The following is a 22,925-nucleotide window of genomic DNA, read 5'->3' as shown; positions in this document are numbered from 1 at the left end:
AACACGTAACCCTCAGCATAGACCTTAGTTTGGAAACTGAGCTTGGTGAAGAGGCTAATGATGCATACCAACGAACACAGAAAGGAACTGATAATGTTTATATTGTTAATTTTCCCTTCTTTAAACATGGGTTATTTTTTCTAGTCATGTTGTTTCGGAGATTGTTGTCCTTATGGATACTTACAATTTCATACAAGATTTTCCTTTTTTTGAAATGTATGCTATTCTTTTGAAACATATTGTCTTAGTAATGTAGGTGTTCAAGAATGCATATCATTATGACCAGTCGTAAAACTTTCCGATTCAGAACATAGGAACTGAAGCATGCTCCCCAAAAATGGCTTAGTTTGTCAATCATGAACTAGGGGCGATAGGACGGCCAAACGTCAAGCTCAAGCAAAACCAATGCGAGTGCCACGGCAGGGTAACCGACCAACAAGCCAAATTTTAAATATACCGTAAAATCAGTGTATGTGTTTGATTATTCCCAATTAGAGTGATACGCCTGTTTGTCTGAGTTGTTAGTGTTAGTGTTAGTGTTGGTTTTTTGGCTGGTGCGTTTGAAAACTAGTCGAATCACTATTTCAGCCTTATGTTATTTCAGCCTTTTGATGCATTCAACCTTTTGTAATTTCAGCCTTTTGTGTTTCAGCCTTTTGTTACTTCAGCCTTTCGTAATTCAGCGTTTTGTACGTAACCCACTGGAATAATTACTAGATTTTTTTCTGTGATATTTATAGATTATTCATTTCAAGAATCAAAAGAAAAAATCCTGGATGAATTTCATGCAAAATTCCTGCAGGATTCGCTGAAGACAACTCTTCAAAATATAGAGTCATTTGCTCTTTCGTTTCTTTTACCCTTTTTTTGGGGCTAGAGCATCTGCATCTGTGTTGCTTACGTAAATTCATCCAGAAACTTCTACTGGAGATCATTTAAGGAATGTAATCTGCAATACTCACATTAATTCTTGCTACGGATTCCTTCAAGTAGTTATTCTAGATGGATTCCTAGAAATAACTCCTTGAAGATTTCAAGAAGAATCTCAGAGAGTACTCTCAGAAGGAACTTATGGAGGATTTTTAGAAAGGAATCCTGAAAAATTTCCTGATGGAACTTCTGAAAAAATTGCAAGGATTCGCATCTAAATATTTCACTCCCAAACTCGTGAAGGATTCACAGGATGAATTCTTAAATAAAACCCGGTAAAAAAAATACTAAAGAATTTTAAAGAACGATTCTGGGAGGATTCCAGTGAAAACTTTCACAGAAATGCCTCCAGGCCTCTTGGAGAAATGCAAGTATGAAGTCATCGATGAAGTCCAGAAGAAACTCCTGCAGGCATCCTAAAGCAAGCTCTTGGTGGAATTCCGAAGGTTTTCTTGGAAGAACGTCAGAAGGAGTTCATTAAAGATTCTCAGAAGGAATTTGTGGTTTTTCGAAGGAATGTCTGGTAGAATTTCAATTAAAAATCTCAGAAGAATTACCGTACGAAGTTTCGAAAAAAAACGATAAAACACCTGGAGGATCCTAGATCCTGGATTCCTTAGAGGATCTTTTGGATAAAATTCAGAACAAATTCCTCAAAGAATTCCAATTCCTGGTAAAATCAATGCAGAAATCTCCGCAGAAACTACAGTAAGAATTTAAAATCTGAAATCTGGGCAGTTCGCAAAGAAACTCCTGAGCAAATCCCAGAAAAAAAAACTCCTGAAGAAAAGACTGGTGTCAGTAGCTCTTTTATATATCTAAGCTAAAATTGCTAATCTAATTCTAAAAGTTTTCCATCCGGAATCGTACAAGAATGCCAAAACAAATCCCTGAAGCGTAATTGAAGGAATCTCAAAAGGAATCCCTTAAAGAGACCTAAAAGTAGTTCTTGACATACCTCAAGTCAAGAGATTACATGAGATTTCCTAGAAGTATCCTAAATAGAACAAACTGCTACAGAAATCCGTGAAGGAGTGCCTGTAGGAACTATCAGAAGAAACTTATGGAGGAATTCCAGGCGGGACTTTTTTTTATGGAAATCCCAGAGGAATCCTGAAGAATCCCTCCTGATGGATTTCCTGGATTAACTCCTGAAGAAGTAAGTCACAGTGACTTCTGCGCAACAAAAACCTGCGCCGCCGTGACTCGTCGGTGACAAGTGTGTTACTTGGGTATATGTTCACTCCAAAAACGAAAATATGATAGAGCCTCCGGAGGGGTCAAGTGTTATATACCAATCGACTCAGTTCGACGAGTTGAGATGATGTCTGTGTGTATGTATGTGTGTGTATGTGTACAAAAATGTCACCTTATTTTTAGATAGTAAATATGAACCGATTTCAACGACCGATGATTCATTTGACGCGGCATCTGGTCCCATTGTTTCCTATTGAAAATGGTTCAGATCGATCCAGCCGTTTCGGAGTTATGGCCATTTAGGTGTTCCAGACCGGTACTCCAGGAAGGGGCCAGATATGAAAATGCAAAAAACCCATGCATGCGATCCATCAAACCACGGCATTTTCGATTGTCTGATGAACGGAAAGCAGGAAAATAGTCTCAGACTATATCTGAACCGGTTCCGGGTGTCCCACCGGAAGTGGCCAAATATGAAAGTGAACATAAACCATGCATGCTACACGTCAAATAGTGGCTTTTTCGATAACCAGTTGAATGGTAAGCAGGAAAATAGTTTCAGACCATATCTGAACCGGTTGTGTTCTGGAACCGGTTCCAGGTGTCCCGTCGGAAGTGGTAAATTAAAAAAATGAACCAAACCCATGCATGCGAAACATCAAATCATCAAAAATGTTCGATAACCAGATAAACGGACAGCAAGAAAATCGTTTGTGACCACACTTAAGATACCGGCAGTGTTGCAGAATCAGGATTACATGCATCGCAAAAATTACGAGAGTGAACAAAATCGATGCAAGCGATAAATATGCGTAGAAGAATAAAATCTTGATAAAAATTCAAGGACAAGGTATTTGGAGTACATAGCTTAAATTTTTTAGAGCACCGTTTTTTAGAACCGTTGTTACGTTTGTAAAGTAGTTGTGACGTATGTAATTTAGTTTTAGGAATTTTCCATGAATTGGAGAATGCAATTCATGGAAAATTCTTCGATTGTTGCATGGAGTGTGTTACGTTTGTAAATTGTTGTGAACATTTAGTCAGTTTATTTTGTATGTTATACCAAGGTTTGTACATCTGTCCCTGAATTTTAATGTGCATTTGCAGTGCTCCAAACATTTTAGGAGTGATACAGTACAAAACACACAAGCCGTCCCCTAACACGGACATCAAATTGTAGACGGTCTTGTGGTGTTGCCCGAATCTAGATGCCCCTTTAGGATTAGAAATTCCTAGACCAAAACAAGCTATGAATGCCGCAACAGATGCTGCGAACTAAAAGGCGAACTGCCAGAAAAAATACGATTACAGGATTGACTGATGGACCAAGAACAAAAATGAAACCTCGTCAACCTGGGTTCGGTCTTAGTTATCTATTTGGATAACTGGGCACAATTTATGTTATGTGTTGCATGTTTGTGTTTTGTGCATTTGTAATGTTCCATTTTATTTTGCGTATCTAAGTTCCCAGACGTGGGGCCCGATACGGAAAATAAAATGTGCATTTGTAAGGTTCCAATGTATACGTTATATTTTACTTTTCGTATCCCACTAGCTTCAAAATGTGGGGCCCGATGTGGAAAATAAAATGCGCATTTGTAGGGTTCTTTTAGCAGTTGTTTACATTGTGGTACCCATCGGGAGCACAATGCATTTGTAGTGTGTCGCAAAAATTTTTTTTGTTACATTGGCGCCCAACGTGGGGCATTGTGCATTATAAGGTTCCAATGCATTTTCCGTTACATTGGCGCCCAACGTGGGGCCCAATACGCAAAAGAAAATGTGCATTTATAAGGTTTTAATGTACTATTCGTTACACCGTTGAATGGATTTGAATCAAAACGCATCACGCTGATGACAACCACTGAGCAATGAGCATGATGCATTTTGATCCAAAACCGTTAACCGGTTCATAAAAACGGTGCTCTAGAAAATTTGAGCTATGTACTCCAAATACCTTGTCCTTAAACCCATTCAAATTTCAACCGTGTTACAGAGCGCGAGGGCTCAACCAGTTGCATCAAAATTGTGCGCAGTAATTTTAGATGCAAAAGGTGATTGATGCTATAAAATTATAATTTTCCCATACAACGTTGATCCATCCTACTGTATAATTAAGCCTCAGGAATATGAAATGGTTTGATGTGACAAGATCCCTTAATTATGGGATATTTCACTTGCTTGCACTTTTGTTTTGTTAATTTTTTCATGAATCGTATAACAAATGATAATAAAATAAAGACTTAAGTATGCAGAAAAAAAAATTGCCGCAATGTCTTGATAATGATCGGCATCCAGTGCACTAAGGGCCAGAATCGCAATCTAGCGGAACAAAATTAATTACTCCAAAACGAAGCATTTCCGACACATGGTATCTTCGACAAAGTTGCTTGACATCAGCAGGGGCATCTATTGCTAAGAACGTAGTAGTTCGAAACTCGTCCGCATAGGTGGCGCCACCATCTAACTTCTTTGTTTTACGTTCTAGAGGCTTGGCGTCTTCGGCAAAGTTGTTCATTTTGGCAAAATAAACAACACTCTCTCAGACGTCAAAATTCCACAGCCTACTGTTTTCGAGTTATTTTAAAAATAAAATACATTCAATGAAAAACCAGTTTTTTGAGCTTATTTTGACATTTTTACTAGAAACCATGTGAGTTTAATTTTTTTCCCAATGCAAATATGTCAAACCAAACACATTCTATGGAAATATATTCAATATTATCATTAAAAAATTTAAATTAAAATACAAATTCGAAAAAATAGTGTGAATTTCAAGCCTTAATATCTCACAAAGCGCAAAAAATCACAACTTCAAATTTTCAGCAAATACGAAGCAATACTAGGTGAACATACTGTAAAAAATTTGGAGAGGTATTTTTTAGTGTTTTTGAGATAATAGCTTTTTAGTAACACCATAAATATAAGTAGTGCCAGCGTGTAACTTTTTACTGTTACACATTAGAGAGTTTATATCTTCGAGAAAGTTGTTCATTTTGACTAACTGAACAACTGTTTCTTAGACGTCAAAATTCCACGGCCCACTGTTTTCGAGTTATTGTGTATTAACTAGATTTTATTGATAAAATTTGTCAATAAAACACATTTTGATGCAATAGTATGAACTATTTTTTATTGTTTTTGATTTTACGATACAAAGTAGGTCATGAAAATGTCAGTTTCGTGGAGCTGCAGTTTCACAATCTCTAGAGATTGATCAACGTCCTTTCCATCCAGGAACAAATCCACGAGCTCTCAGCAAGATATTTCGCGTTCTAAAATTTGAAATGATTGACAAAAAAGGTTAAGCTTAAAACATTTGGAAAATAACATGCAAAAAACTAAAAGTTACTTTGAGCCATGCTGACAATAGTATACGGACATTTTCATGACCTACTATGTATCGTAAAAATTAAAACAATAAAAAATAGTTCATACTATTGCATCAAAATGTGTTTTATTGACAAATTTTATCAATAAAATCTAGTTAATACAGAATAACTCGAAAACAGTGGGCCGTGGAATTTTGACGTCTAAGAAACAGTTGTTCAGTTAGTCAAAATGAACAACTTTCTCGAAGACATAAACTCTCTAATGTGCAACAGTAAAAAGTTACACACTGGCATTACTTATATTTATGGTGTTACTAAAAAGCTATTATCTCAAAAACACCAAAAAATACCTCTCCAATTTTTTTACAGTATGTTCACCTAGTATTGATTCGTATTTGCTGAAAATTTGAAGTTGCGATTTTTTGCGCTTTGTGAGATATTAAGGCTTGAAATTCACACTATTTTTTCGAATTTGTATTTTAATTTAAAATTTTTAATGATAATATTGAATATATTTCCATAGAATGTGTTTGGTTTGACATATTTGCATTGGGAAAAAAATTAAACTCACATGGTTTCTAGTAAAAATGTCAAAATAAGCTCAAAAAACTGGTTTTTCATTGAATGTATTTTATTTTTAAAATAACTCGAAAACAGTAGGCTGTGGAATTTTGACGTCTGAGAGAGTGTTGTTTATTTTGCCAAAATGAACAACTTTGCCGAAGACGCCAAGTCTCTAGAACGTAAAACAAAGAAGTTAGATGGTGGCGCAACCCATGCGGACGATTTGCGAACTACTACGTTCTTAGCAATAGATGCCCCTGCTGATGTCAAGCAACTTTGTCGAAGATACCATGTGCCGGAAATGCTTCGTTTTGGAGTAATTAATTTTGTTCCGCTAGATTGCGATTCTGGCCGTTAGTGCAGTGCTAGTGAAGGTGGTCAAGCAGTCAACTGAGATGTTTTTCAGCTCTGTCTATTACGTTTACATAAAGCCGGAATCTGAGCCTCATAAGTTTCCAAATTCGATTCTGGTCCTTGGAAAATTTTGGTCGGAATTCAACATTTTGAGGTAGGGCACAAATAAATAACCCAATATTTTTTTAAATTTTAAAGTGAAATTAGAGTCCTCCAGAAAATTTCTTACCAAATCCGATGAGTTTAGGTTAGGTTTGCTTAATTGTTTGGGTATTTTTTTATCAAATACATTTATTGTTTATCAAACCTTCAATGGTTTTTCGTAACTTATTATATAAGTCATATATGATCAAAATTTCAATACATTAGGTTCATTGAATCCGGAGATATAACAGCTCAAAGTTGCCTATCTGATAATTTCATCTTTTTCAATAATCTCTATACCTTCGTGGAGAACGGCCCGATCTTTCTAAATTTGGGCCACTGATACATAACTAGTTGATGAAGTTACAGTAAAAAATTGAGAATATTTGATGCACTTTTCGAAAAGTTACAGCAAGTTGAACATTTTTTGAAAAGTGAAACTTTTGCCTGTCCCGATAATTTTGTCTATCCCCTGTATCTGTAAAACATGCTCAAACCGTTAGTTTAAAAAAATGTATTTCTGTTTTGCAAAACATATCACACTACAATTTGTCTAGTCTTAAAATCTGCCGTATGTCACATGAAACGGTTTTAAAATTTTAACATCACTTAATCGCTAGTGTATCGGATATCTCCCTTAAACTCGTTGACAGCCCCCCGATGATCGATGTTGTTGTTGTTGTCGTTGAAGTCACTGCTTTATCTCAAATCTCAGGATCAACGATCCGGTTGATAAATGATCGACACGTCGTCGTTGATTTACAATTTGTGATCCAGTCCCTAATCCGCGCTCACCGCTGTCAAAACACACTCTCCAGGCCCCGGATAGGGTGGCGACTTCTCCTCATCTAGTAGAGGGGACATATGACCTAATTCCCTAACAAGTACGTGCCACCGCCATCACCACCACCTATGATGACCGTAGTAGGTCTAGGTACGTATTGATTGGTATCCAGTTGAGAGCGTTTCAATTAAAACTTCATCACGACGATACCACTCAATTAGTGATTCATATTCCATCCGCTTTTTTTCTCGTTGCCGACGTCGGACGCCGGACCCCGCAGAGCTTTACGAGCGGATTTAATCCTCCTCGCGCACTAATTCATACCAATTAGCTTCGGTAAGGCACCACCGACCGGCTTTGTCTAGTACCTACCTAGTAGCATCGCCGCGTGTGTGCACTTGTAAAAGTATCTACACCACACAGCACACAAGTAAGATCTCGCTCGCGACAAATTGCGATTGTGCAATAAAACATTAGCAAAACAATAAAGTAGCATTTACGACGATGACGGCGGTGGCGGCGGCGACGACTATTTCTGCCGCGGTGACGAACGAACCGGTTTACGGGGAAAATGGGTGGAGAATCTGTTCGCGCACCCCCGGGGGTGTTGGACTATAACGAAGGAGATGCGGCCGGATAAGAGCAATTTCAGTTGTTTGCGAAATGGTACAGCACAGGAGTTGCTATGAATTATCGCTGAGATTACGCTATGGCAAATAATGCGACACAGTAGAAGAAATTTACGAAGGGTCTTGTACCATTTGGGCAGGTGTACTTATTTTAGGCACTTGCCGCTATAACTAAGTCAATTTCAAACCGATTGATTTGAAATTCTGTATAGAGTTAGGCACGTACAGTATCTAACTCTGTACAAAAATTCAAATCAATCGGTTTGAAATTGACTTAGCTATAGCGGCAAGTGTCCAAAATAGGTACACCTACCCAAATGATACAAGACCCTATTCTAAATTTTTCCGGGAGGAATGGACTTTTGTAATCTAAAAAGATAATTACACCGTCTTCGACCTTGTGACCACTACAGACTGAACATTACAACATTAGACAACGGACAACACATATAACACCCAGTGGCCCAGTGGAGAATTTTCCGTTTGACGAAAAGTTTTCCCCGACTGGAGCGGGAATCGAACCCACACTCCGAGGCTTACGAGACACCTAAACGACTGACGCCGCTAACCGCTCGGCCACGAAGCCCACGATCTAGATCTAATCCTACCATTTTGTGAAAATCCTTAATTTATTCATGGTTAAATGTACGTACATTCAGTGAACATTGTCGAAAATATATTCATGCTTCTTCTTCTGTTTTTGGCGTAGCTCGGGACAACTGGGACAAAGTCTGCTTCTTAGTTTCAACGAGAAACTTTGAAAGTATAGCAGTTTTTTGAGCATTTCCACAATTATTAACTAAGAGCTTCCTCTACCAATAATCATTTTGTGAAAAGTTCCTGGACCGACCTTAAATCGAACCCGCTACCTTCAGTATGGTCTTGCTGTATTCTCGGTTACAGCATCGGTCATATGGGTCCTCTAAGTTATTACTCACTGAACCTTATATCCTCTTCGAGCCACCATCAAATCAGTTCCAAATTAGCTGAAAAAATTATCATATTTGTTGGACTTCAGACTTTCACATTAAATAAGCAAATCGCATTAGGACATAATGTAAAACCCCATTCTAATTTCTACTCCACAGATCCACATTCCTAACTTTGAAACTATTACGCTAGCTACTTTGAATTAGCTTATTGATGCTGTAACACCTCTTACCTTGCAATTACCAAACCCATGTACTTCCGCGACCATAAACTTAAACACTCCTTAATCAGAGTCTCGTAACTCATACCCAGAAAACCCCTAACCAACCGCATACTATTCATCATACAGAAGCCACAATTTTATGCCACAAATTAGCAGGGGCACGTAAATGTTACTCCACTCTCTCACAACAGTAGTGTGGCACGACGCAGCTAAGCAACCCCGGTCTCGGCGGCTAAAGGGCGCGAATTAGATCGTTAATCGCGCGAGCGCGCAATCCTTACATTCACCAATTTCAACTCGGAAGAAGCGCTCCATTACCTACTAGGTACTTCACGAGGGGAATCCGAGTCAGTGAGTCGGTCGGTCAAAACCACAGTACCACCCATTCGTAGTACCAACCAAACGAGACACCAAATGAGGCAAGAGTCTCTAATGATGCTCAACCACCGTTTGTAGTCACTCGACTTCGAGGGTGCCTCTATGCCAGTCAGCCAAACAGGTAGCCTCTGCAGTCTGCACTGGATGATGAGTCGAACGGCGTCGAACGCGTCGCATCATCTATTGCCGGGGTTTTCAAACTTTTTGTCTCTTGGAGCACATTTTAGTAACAAATTTCGTTATGGAGATTATTTAAGTTTAAGGGATGCTGGAAAGATTTAATCACAAGCAATATTACTAATGTGCTTGTTTAACCCTTTGAAGGCGGAGGGGTCATATATAACCCCAACATAGAAACGGCTGTATACATTCACACATTCAATAAAACAAAATAGGATCTGGGCTTATTTGAGCAGGAGCACCTATTTTGGGCACTTGCTGCTATATCTCAGTCAATTGTTAATGAAATTTTGTACATAGCTAGAAATTGGCGTATCTTACCGTATTCCAAAAATCAAGTCAATTGGCTGAAAATTGACTGAATTACAGCAGCAAGTGCCAAAATAGGTGCTCCTGCCTAAATGGTCCCGGACCCTACTGTCTTGGCAAAGATGTTGAAAATTGAGTCCTTTATAAAGGAAAAATGAGAATATTTGTATTTGATACTTTACTGACAATCTAAAACATCTTGAACACCTTGAAATTTAGATAACCGAAATAATTTACATACCAGTTGTTATAAAAGCTAAACTTGGATATGGGTTAGGTTCATATGTATTCATTTAACCTTCGTCAAAAATATTTAAAAGTGTTTTATATTCTGGGATATTCTAGGTGCTCCAAACTGTCCTGTAGTAGAGTCCTTCAAATCTACAAGAATAATTGTCATATCTGCTATACTAAGTAACGTTGCATAATCAACCGCGGTTGCTGGACCAATCTGAAGTCTGCTTGATATTACTATACACCTTTGGGACATTCTGGGTCTTCTAAACTATCCTATGATGAAGTTCTTCAAATCAACAAGAATAACTTTACGTGTTTGCGCCATTAATAATAGCATTGCATAATTTGCTGGGATCCGTGAAGCTCTTGAGATCTCAAATATTCTTTAAAGTATATTCCAAGTCAGCCAAACCACCTTGGAGTTCAGAACATTAGGTTTACATTCGTAACAGCAACCATATCTGTTATACTGAATAACGTTGCGTAATCAATCGAGGTTACTGGACCAACATAAAGTCTACTATATATTATTATGATTTTTTTTATCTGTATTAACGAGATTTTTAGCCCTAGGCTAGTTCATCTCGGGACCCACGCTTTACTTCCCTTCCGAAGGAAGAACTCACATTTTGCAAGTTTGTCGGGAGTAGGATTCGATCCCAGGTCCTCGGCGTGATAGTCAAGTGTTCTAACCATCACACCAGGTCCGCTCCACCATTATTATGAATCTTCAGGACATTCAGGGTCTTCCAAACTGTCCTGAAGTTTAGCTCTTCACAGTAACAATAGTTATTCCCACAATCAACTGTAATTTGTAACCCCCCTGGCATTGCATGAGTCATTCCGAAATAGTTTTGAGATACTCCAGATCAACCAAACTACTTTGGACACCATAACTTAAGGTCTACACTTGTGACAATACCTTCCGCCAACACGTTAAGTGGTGTTACATCCACTGTATTTACCAAAGTAGTTCGAGGAACAATAAGCGTTGTTATATATTTTTGGGATATTATGAGCCATCCTTACTATTATAGAGTTAGGTTGATAAAAACAATCACTGTATTTAAGGTTGCTCAAACTTTTATGAAACTCATTTTTTGAAATCTGCATTCGTTGTAGTCATATTTTTATCTGTATTAACGAGATATTTAGCTCTAGGAAGGAAGGAACGAAGAACTCACATTTTGCGAGTTTGTCGGGAGTGGGATTCCATCCCAGGTACTCGGCGTGATAGTTACGTGCTTTAATCACCACACCAGATCCGCTCCACGTTGTAGTAATTATTTTTGCTATAAAAAGATACGTTATCTCAACATACTTTTGATATACTCAAGGATTACTAAACTTTCCTACAACTAAGAACTTCCATCTAAGGTGAAGATATGACGTAGCCACATCTCGAGCACAAATCTGAAGGCAAATGTGTGACACGACCGATGATAAGGACTGCAGCCACGAACCGATGTTGTTAAGTATTGTTTGAATGACCTAGGATATCCCGACTGATCTGATACTGTCTATTGAACTTGAAGAAGATTTACTGGACATGATACATTACAAATCGAGCTTTGTATAATAAGAAAAAAGTAACTGTTACACCTGTAGACTTTAGGATTCAAACTCAAGAATAGTTTGGATGACCTAGGACATTCTGACTGACCTGATACTGTCTATTGAACTTTCAGGAGATAACTGTACATGATAGAATACAAATCTTAGCTTTGTATAATGAAAAAAGTTACTGTTACACCCTTAGACCTTAGGATCTAAACTCAAGAATAGTTCTGATGACCTAGGATATCTCAACTAACCTGATACTGTGTTTTGAACTTTCAAAAGACTTACTGGACATGATAGATTACAAAACGTAGCTTTGTATAATGAAAGAAGTTACCCTTACATTCGTAGACTTTAGGATCTAAAATTAAGAATAGTTTGGATGACCTAGGATATCTAGAAAATATATTCTGCATCATATCCTACCCTTTTCATGCTGTTGAGCACCAAAACCATAGAAATTCGTAGAAAAAATCTACAATAACGCTTAGAAAAAATCCGGCTTCAAAGAGTTAAGGTTAGTTTAAGGACCTTCTCGAACTAATCGATGTAGGAATGTGTCACGAGATAAGCCACATATCGAAAGGATCTTTAGTAAATTTCGTTAGCATTGTCGGTTAGGGGTATATTACAGTGCTTTGAGAATCAGTGCTGTGTTTTCAAAAATTAAATATTTCATCGGTCTTCCTCTTGAATAATTGCAAATTGCACGGTAAATAAATTACAAAAAGATCATCAAATGGGGTAAAAGTACTACATTTTCCCTAAGAACTATGTTCTCATCTTCACATAGGGCAGGCCTTTGTGTAAAAGGGAGGGGATTTCGGGTTTAAAGCCCAAACCACTTCGCCTCTACACACGGCCATGCAGGGGGTTTCAGGGGCATTACAGGAAGTTTCAGAGGATTTCAGTAGATTTTCGAAGCCATTCCAGTTGTTCATAATATTTTCAGTGGGGTTCAGGGGTTTTCAGGGATGTTTAAAGGAGTTTCATAGTCGTTTCAGGGGGGCTGCAGAGCGATTCAGGGAGGACCTTAATGACCCTGAAATTTCATTTAGCCTCGTGTACCGGTCCTTAAATCTTAAAAGCCCCCAAAACGCCTTTTCAACCTCATGAAGCCAGATTCTGTCTTCATACCAGATTCCCGACAGATTTTTTAACAGAAGTTACAAGATAAAAGATAAATTAGAGTATAAAAATATATAATAGTTAATGTTCTTAGCATACTTCGTTTCGTGACTCTCAAAACACGTGCCTACTCGCATTTATTATTGGGGAGTCGCGTGACTATATTTTGGGAAATAATACTCAAAGAAAAGCTTGAAGTACTACCAAGCAGTGCTGAAAAATTCATTTCGTCATATCAAAATTCAACCACCAACAGCTCGTTTTAGAAGCTGAACCTGGGAATATGGTTTATGGAAAACTTGTGCGGCTAGACCAGTTCTGCAAGAAAGTCACGGAAAAACTGCTATTTTTCGAATATTTAAGGTAAATGTCACGGACTACTTTCGAAAAATGCCAAATGATATTCACCGTGAATATCATTGGGATTTTTCGATGGTAGTCCGTGACATTTACCTTAAATATTCGAAAAATAGCAGTTTTTCCGTGACTTTCTTGCAGAACTGGTCTAGCTGTACAAGTTTTTCATATACCATATTCTCAGGTTCAGCTTCTAAAATGAGCTGTAGGTGATTGAATTTAGATGTGACGAAATGAATTTTTCAACACTGCTACCAAGAGATATCTTTTGGAAATTATCTTTACTAGGGGTAGGCGGGGCAATATGGACACCCGGGGCAGAATGGACACCCTCGATATTTTGAAATATGCGAACTTTTTTGAACTTTTAATGAATGGAGAATATAGTCTATTTGTCTAAAACGTAGTTTCAGGAAAGAAACATTCGAAATTAAAATTATACTTGATTTTACACGAAAAAGTTGCGTCCTCCGTTTTTTGTGCATGGAAATTATAATTTTCACACCATCTAAAATAAGATTTAGTGATTAATTAATTTCAGGTCGATTAAAACCTGATATTTCTAGAACACATGCAAGTTGTTTTGCTGTATCTACATGCTTAACATGTTAATATTTTCTTCTTTATTGTATCAAAAATCAAGTTTGGAAATATCTTCTGCTGCCGGGGCAAAATGGACACTCACCTTTTTGAAAAAAGCGGCAAGAGAAAAATATAACCTAAATCACAAACCAACCAAATTCTTCGATTTCAGTATATTTTCGGTTAAATGTTCACTATAGTAGACATAGGGTGAAACAAATTGGTCAAAAAACGACAGCAGTGGAAAATAGTTGTTCTAGGCACAGCTGTACATGCCGACAAAAACGAAGCTTTATCCAAACCGCCTGAATTTAAATTAACTGAACAAAAATAAACTACTTCGGCGTATTATTCATCCGTAATAGTTGTTTTGTAATGAAATGACTTCATAGGTGTAAATAATGTACGAAATTGGTAAAAGTCTGATGGTGTCCATATTGGCCCATAGGGGTGTCCATTCTGCCCCGTATGCTTGAAGACGGTCATGAAAAACTAACATTTTTCATAACATTTTTTGAAGTGGATAAATCATTTATAGACTTTAAAAGGATACATGTATCAAAAAACTAAACTTTTTTTGACATCTTGCCAGGTAAAGTTGGCAAAAACCTTAGGGTAGATATTACCCCGCCTACCCCTATAATTTTTAATTTTTCAATAGTGTTTTTGATTTTTTTTTTTGTGCCATATTTATTTTTGAGAAGTCTCGGAAATAAAAGGAAAATAATATTTACATCGACATTAGTGTGCTCCAGATGCGTGGTATGTCGTAGGCCGTCAAAATATCTTCTGAAAGTTCAAAAACAGATCTAACCATCATTTACGAAAGATTTTTGAATTTCAATCTACTGACCCATTCGGCTTACCGTACTTCAGCCTAATGACCTGATGCCGCACTCTATCGCATAAAAAGGGTCCAGCGTGCGATGAAAATTGATGTTGAAGTTGGTTGTTCCAATACCTACCTATACATTGAGAATCTCAGTAAAGTAAAAACTCAAGTTATTTTTTGAAACTTCAAACCCAATTGTGAGTACAACACGTTTACGGAATGCAGCACTTAATGCAAATCTCAATTTGCATTGTTTACATTTGTTGCATACGGTGTTGGCTAGAGTTAGAATTGAATCATCCTGATAATTCGTCTGAAAGTGAATTCAAATTTACTCTAGAAAACTTTCGAAAAGGATTTAAACAAGGGTTGTTTCAAAAGCGCTGCTCAAAACTGATCGAAGATAACTTGTCCATACAAATGCCAAAATGTCCAAAAGGAATTGGGATCTATTTGGCATTTTGGAATTCATATCCCGGGTAGAGGAAAAGAGCTCGATAATAGCATGTTTTGATATTGAGATCAAAATGTGATATTGGTTTGATTGATATAAGAGATAAAAGATCTGAAAATAATATCTAAAATTTACTCCTGGAACACCATCATCAGATCATAATTAGATCTTGTAAGATCCAACCAACAGCAGCAAGCTATTCGCTTGATCTTGGAGTATCAAATTTTGATATTGTTCAGATGCTCCAGGAACATTTTTCAGATATTATTTTCAGATCTTTTATCTCTTATATCAATCAAATCAATATCACGTTTTGATCGTCAGTGTTTCACCTCTACCCGGGATGGTTTTTTTTCCTAGGATCTCTTTTAAATTTTACAATTCAGACCGTTGAAAGCTTCTTTGGATTTTTCGTCTGAAATTCTCATTCCGGCTGTAGATTTATTTTAATAATAACGATCTGAATCATTTTTAAATATGTATACAGTTACCCAACACAAATTATGCAATAATATTTGATAGATAATATAATACTGAACGCATGTTTTATTAATTTTGCATACCTTCCAAAAAAGTTGAAATTGTGTGAAATGTGCAATAATGTGCGAACATTTTTGTTTTGCGTAAATATATTTTTTCCACAGAGTGCTCCTTGTAAAGACAAAAGAAAAATTTTCCATTGCATTTTAGCGCAACTCATAAAATCTAAATAGGCCATTAAACACCCTTTTGCATCACGTTGGGAACAGCTCGCTGACGTAGTGTACGGTTTGGGTCGATAATGACCCTAATGCCAAAGGAGGGTTTAAAACCCCCTTTTTTCATGCTCCTCCAAATCATATTTTCGTAGATAAAAAATACATAAAGATTAAAATTCACATTTTTTTCAATTAGGTATGTTTTTAAATTAATTGACGATGTACCGTCTACCCCCGTTGGTTTGAACGACACCTCATGCAATCCAACGCGGTTTATTTTTAATTTGAACGTCTAGCAACTCTGTTAGCATCGAAAACCACACTACTGGCAACCTGATTTGGTGTTTTGTTTTGGTTCTGCGTTCAGTTTCACATCGTTCCATTAGCAGAATGACGTTTGAACCATTTTTAGTTTGAACGATGTGCAGATTAGAGGGGGTCAAACTAAAAAGTGTTCAGATTACATACGGTCAAACCAACGAGGGTGGACGGTAATCACAGCAGAGAACGGTAGCTTTAAAGATGTATAAAACAAAGCGTCAAAAATGAAAATACTGCTACTTTATCTTGTCCGACGTTTAGGTCCGCTTGAGACCTTCTTCTGGGACTCTAAAAGATTATTAAAAGAAAATGTATTGAAAAGAGTTTACAATTTTCACCGATTTTTACAGATTTTCTGTCCAGGTGGTTTTGTGGGGTACGTCTAAATGTCATCGGCCCAGAGATTCTATTAATAAGCAAATTTTAAAAATGTCGGACAAGATAAAAAATCAGAATTTTGTTTATTTATGTCAAGACTGGAAAGCCATTTCGTGTAGTACAATCATACAGTCGAAAACCAGTTATAGTTTTTTTGGGGTTGACCATTTTGTAAATTTTAAGGATTTTTCTGTCGGAAACAAGAACTTTTAAAGTCGGTATTGAATGATAAACTTGTAACTGCTGACAAGAATCAATGATTTCCAGATTTTTTATTCGTTACAGGTTATTAAAATTCGGATTTTTTTTAACAAAATTGCGTTTTGTGCAAATTTTTGTTTTTTAGGTGTTCTTATTCAATCATATTTTCAATAATACTAAATATTAGTCAAATTTCTTTATGTAGTTTTAAACTTGTCTATATTGGTAATATTTCGTAGAAAAAATGAATAGACCAACCGAACTTCAAGATAGGGCATCCTGAACATTTTCAACTACTTTTGGATAAACTCCTATCTTTCGTCCTAAAATAGTAACTGATACTTGTTGTGAAGAAACAGGCTTCGGACCATACAGAATAAAATTCCATGAAGATTGGTGCCTTTCATAATCTATTCATACTTCCAAGATATTTTCAAGACAACACAGAAAAATAAAAGGAATTCTTTCGAGCAGTTTTTAGATTTTTTTTTTGAAAATTCACTAAAAACTCCATTTTTAGTTTTAGTGGGAATCTCCAATGCTTAATCAGCATCTGAAGTAGGAGTTTTTAAATCAAGAATTTTTTATTGTTTCTACCACTTATTACATCCACGGTTTACATCATATATTTTATAGATGAATCTCTCTTAAAGTTTGTGAAATTGAAATAATGTCTTCTTTGAGAATATCTGAAGGATTTTTAGAGAAAAATACTCTGAGAGTAATATGCATCGCAGATCTGTTAGAAATCAATTAATTCAATTCCTCATGAACCTTACTCTTCGATTATATTCTTTTTCTGTAGAAAGCTGACTTCCAGCCTTAAAATTTGCCAGACCGGAATGGTCAAATGCTGCCAACTATTTCTTCTGGATTTTTTTATTCATCGATTTTCAAAACGATCAAAAGGAAATACCTACTTTTTGGGATTTTTATATCATAAAAAGATTCTACGTGCAGGTTCCATTGGAAAAGCAATGCATATTTTTTTTCCTACATAGGGTGACGATGGATATTATCGGTAGACTTGTTATCTTCGTCATGGGGGGGGGGGGGAGGTTGGTGGTTTTGTCGGCTAAATTTCCTGAAACTTTGTCGTATAATTCGGCTTGGTTGGGAAGCATTTGAGGTAAACTCTGAGTTCAAAAGCTTTCATAAGAAACCATGACGAAGTTGAAAAAAAACTGCCGAAAATACACAATTTCCCCTTCTTCCGCTAGAGCAAATTAAAAAATATAAGAATTTAAAAAAATGAACCTTGGTAAATATGCTTCGAGACGGTCTGAAAATTCACATAGGGTGCGGACACCGGTTTTGGCCAGTCTAAGGGAAATCATTTTTATAAAAATAACCAATAATCCAATGAAAACTACCAATGTGTCAAATGAAAGGTTTCGACCTGTACTTTATTAGAAAAATGCAGAAATCAAGCTAATACTTGTATTAAAAATGGCACTGACCAAAATAGAAGCATTGCATTGCCTTAGTTTTGGCCATATTCTCAGCTTTGGTTTCTATTTTGGCCAATCACGTGTATTTCATATGACAATGGCCAAATTAGAAGCACCCTGGCCAAAATAGATATATAGGAGCTGATTTTTTTAAGGAAAATTATTTTTTTCTTCCAGTTTTTAATCAAAATGTATGGTTTTCACAGCTGTAATCATCATATTATATTAGAATCTACTAGTAAAAAATAAATTTATGCCGATTTAGATCGTAACGGACTGAATACCGCACTATGGCCAAAACTCCGGGCTGGCCAAAACTGAATCTTCTACCGTATCTGAGAAAAAAAAGGTATTTTGAAAAAAAAAACTGCAAAACAGTAAAGGAATCTCAATTTTATTCAGTTTTTTTTTCTTTTCTCAATTCGCTGTAACTTAGGTATGATTAGATGTTGGAAAAAATATATACATAGTATTATTATTAAAACTTGTACGTAGAAGGAAGGAAGTTTTGATATAAAAAATCTCAAAAATTATTTGCTTTTGCTTGTTTTAAAAAGAGATGCAAAAATTAAAATTCAAAAAAAATATAGTCAGAAGCATACGTTACTTAGTAAATTTTGAGGCTGGAAATATCTTTCTACAGAAAAATAACAAAAAAATTTAAGTGTAAGGTTTTTGAGAAATTTAATTTATATGACATCTAACACGGTCCGACAATAAATATTACTCTCAGTGTTTTTTTTTTCTATTTTTTCAAATTTCTTCAAACATCTACGAAGGCATCATTTCAATCCAACAAAATGTTTTTGAGTTAAAATTTGAAGAAGAAAATGAGAAATTTTTTTTATATGCCTTTGCACAGAAATAAAAATTTAAAAAAATTGTATGCCCTTTTCAAAAGTTAGGTAAGTAAAAAATCCTCACCTCTTTGCAAATGCTGAAATTCTTTAAACATTTCTGGAGGAATATAGAATTGATGTTGTTCGTAATCAAAAATCCAACAAAGTTTATTGTTTAGACATAATTTTTGAACAGTATCGCTGAAGACAATTTTAAAGAAGACCCAAAATGATTCGCGGAACACGATCAGAAAACCGATGCTCTAGTAGACCATCATCAGTTGAATAGAAGATCGAAGCAGGGGTAATAACGTGTGGTTGCGGGCCGGTGCAAAATGGCAATTTGATAGCCTAATAGCAATTACTTTCACTTCCTCGATAACAGAAGGGGTGCGGGTCCACCGTACAGAGTAGCACCACCACCAAGGGATTCCACGTTTGGTCCTATCCTATCCGGTGTCTGGCTTGTCGTCTCCGTCGTCGGCGTCATCGGAAAGTCGTCTCGGCGTCTGAGACTTGTGCGGTTTGTTCTTCCGCACTGAGCCCATTGGTCACGTGCCATGCGAGACGGGTCTTTCTTTTTCGGTTTGAAACCAATCAACAGCAGCAGCAGCAGTGCAGTCAGTAGTGGTCAGATTAGATGCGGTGATTGCCGGTTGTCCTGGTTGGAATGCACTCTTGGACGGACAGATAGTTGAGTGCAATGTGGTGTTTTTCTGCTGATAATATGTGTCAGTAAGGCGAGAAAAGATAGATGAGGTTTCCGAGTGGTTTCGTTCAAGGCGAGAAACGGACTTGTTGCGGTTAGAAAGATCGTTTATAGAAGGTAAAGTTGCTTTCCACAACCGCGCATATGACGTAACAAACGGGAAAAGAGGAAAAGAATTTGATGTTTTTTTCAGTGATGGCTGTAGAAGTGACCGATAATTGAATCCTATTATGTAACGGTAGGAAGCGAAGCGTTGTGATTCATTATTGCAATTGCAAAGAAAGAGCCGCTTGATGTAGTTCATCAATTTACACTATTTGTCGCATACTCATATTTTTTAGGTTTGGAAGGATAACTATTCTAATCCAGTGCCAGTCATAAATGCATATATAGTGAGTTATTATAACCGCAACACCAAATTTCAAAAAACAATAGTTTTTGAGCGTTTCTTTATAGCTTATTCTGAAACTACTGTAATCAGAAGTTTTTAAATTATTCGTAGTTATCCGGTTTTGTTGAACTTTTCTTTATCTAAATTAAGTAGTTAAAGGTTAGTATTTATGCAAATTTATCGAACATTATTGGGCCCATAATTTGATCTTGCCCGGCGTGTACAGGTGTGTTTAATCCCTTGTCCAATTCAAACTTCTTGTTTAAATGCATGTACGATCATTCATTAATGAATTATTCAGCAGAAGAAAATACGAAACTGCGTACAGGAAATCGATGTCTCCTTGTAGTATGTCAGCAGGTTATTAATTGACTGAACACCAGCCATCCGGTATCGTACCAAACTGCATCGCGAATCAAACCTGACGCGAGGAGACCTGACTGCAGCTGAGCTTAATCCGCAGATTGGTAATTAAATCTCGAGTTTAAAATCTTGTTGCCTCGTTTCCGTCCCAACACAACGCCAACGGTGGCCGGTATCGAAAAACCGTTTACACTAATCCCTTAATCCCACCCGGTTCTACCAGCCGAACGTGAATTGATCCAGTCGATAAAACAAGGGTTTATCAACGGAGGAAAGTTTGCGCAAACACCTCCCCATTGCCAAAGGCAACTGGTGTGAACAAACAACCAACGATTGCCCTGGCCTGTGCAGAGCTCGGTAATTTATCACTCAAAAATTCACAGCTGATAGCCGATGCAAATTATGGACTCGAGCTCATTAGTCTTCGACAATGTAGGCCGCTGCCCAAAACAAAAAAAATGGCACAAGCAACGCTACCTCTCTACGGTATAATCAGCATGCTCCGCTTCCAAGATAGGTTGTTATCGTTTCGGCCCTCTGTCGTCAGCGAGTCTGCAGCACATAAAATCCATTAATTTAACACATATTAAATTTCGATCGCCTAAAATCCATAACAACACCCTTTGGCTGTTGGGCCCCTGCCTGCTAGTATTGAGTGCTCCTCGCACAGGGGTCAGTTTGTACACGCATAAATTTGATGTTGTCAACGCAGCGCGACTAAAATGAAGTTAGCTGCAGCCCCCAATCGTATTAGCAAGCTCTCCAGCTATAGCGTGGTGAGGGATTTTGGGGTGAAGTGGGCCCTATATACTCTGCATTCCTTGAAGTTGTATTTCGTCCCAACCTCCCCTAAGCTGATTTTGGATCTTCTGAGAAAGGTAAGCTTTGACCAGTGCGATTGGGTCATTCAACGCTGTGGAAGGACCCCAGTAAGCTTGTACCCTTTTCTCCCGCTCCTTCTTGCAAGTGCGCCGACTTTGGCGAAGCTGCCCAAATCAAAAATCTCACGTCGTTGCGTAAGGATCCTGCGGCGAGGCGTGATTCGATACATGCAGTCAATTATACAATTAAGGTCACACGCTGCTGCTTTTGTAGCAGAGAAGGAAGATACCTCTACCTACAAGTAATGAACTGACTGCGACGGCGACGTCCTTATGGGGATTCCGTCGTCGTCGTAGTCGGTGACGTGTGGAGGGATCATCCGAGGTTTGCAAAATTGTGGCGAATGATAAATGATGTCTTCTTTTAGAGTTTCATTAGTTGTTGAAGTTAGGATTGGTTCACAGTTGGCAACTACATGCTTTGATTATTACTACCTTCTAGTGGTTTCTTTCAGTTTATTTATGTATTTCTTACATAAACTGATTCCTGCTTCTCACTTTCTAGTTTACGTCTCTACTTTACTAAGGTTTTTTTTTCTTTCTTTTTTTAGGTTAGTACTGTATTACGGCGAGTATTGAGTCGTCCCCAAAGCCTGTTTACTCGTGAAACATACAATACGAGTTACAACAATATTTTAAAATTTTTCATGCAAATATTATGATGATAATATGTTGGTATGAATCCTATTTCAATGCATTTCAAACAACACTATTCAGCCATTCCATAGAAAAACGATATAGTGCATCTCCGATTGTCGTGAAACTTGGTGGACTTGTAGTTCTTCGGAAATAATTAGACCCGTATTTTTTTTATTTCGTCATTAGGGTGACCAATTTTCATATAGGGTGGTCCAAAAAATCAAGGTTTTTCAAAACTAAAAATTTTCAAAAAATCGTAACTTTTGAACCATTTGACCGATTTTAAACTTCTTTTTTTTTTTGTTTGAAGCTATTGTAGTTTTTAGGAAAAATACGTTAAAGGGGCTAAAATGTAAAGAGTACTATAAAATATGCAAAAAATATTAGTTTTTTTCACGTTTCCATGATCTCGGGACCAAAGAGGTACACTGGTTTTATATTTTTATCAGAAAATTCAGGAAATTTGGCGTAACATATCAAAAAATCAGAAATGTATGTTGTTTTGTTTTTGAGATATGGTTTTCTGAATATAGAGAGCCATATATTTTAGTACTAGCTACTCTAAAATTGCTTGAAATTGCAAATTCTAATAAAACTATGCATAGTATTGCTTTTTAAAGTGATTCCTGGTGGTTTTGGTATCCATAATATTATAAGGAATCAAAATATAATCAAATTTAAAAAAGTGTCTTGTATGGGAAAATTTGACTTTTTATTTTCAAAAACTCATATCTCAAAAACTAAGAAAACCTACATCTCTGATTTTTTGATATGTTGCGCCAAATTTCCTGAATTTTCTGATAAAAATATAAAACCAGGGTACCTCTTTGGCCCCGAGACCATGAAAACGTGAAAAAAACTAATATATTTGCATATTTTATAGTACTCTTTACATTTTAGCCCCTCTAACGTATTTTTCCTGAAAACTACAATTCAATAGCTTTCAAACA

The 22,925-nt window shown here is 36.9% G+C and overlaps 2 protein-coding genes across 7 annotated transcripts in view; one reads left to right on the top strand and one right to left on the bottom strand.

Annotated features, from left to right (window-relative positions):
* Window positions 1-22,925, bottom strand: part of LOC109418818 (homologous-pairing protein 2 homolog) — a 375,251-nt gene that overhangs the window by 49,471 nt on the left and 302,855 nt on the right. The gene's annotated exons all lie outside the window — the stretch shown is intronic.
* LOC109405805 (A disintegrin and metalloproteinase with thrombospondin motifs like) overlaps window positions 1-22,925 on the top strand; it is a 527,110-nt gene that overhangs the window by 474,021 nt on the left and 30,164 nt on the right. The gene's annotated exons all lie outside the window — the stretch shown is intronic.

This window comes from Aedes albopictus, chromosome 3 (genome assembly GCF_035046485.1).
Source record: "Aedes albopictus strain Foshan chromosome 3, AalbF5, whole genome shotgun sequence".
Taxonomy (NCBI): Eukaryota; Metazoa; Arthropoda; class Insecta; order Diptera; family Culicidae; genus Aedes; species Aedes albopictus.
The sequence above is the reverse complement of the archived record's forward strand: the minus strand, read 5'-3'. Positions and strand labels throughout refer to the sequence as shown.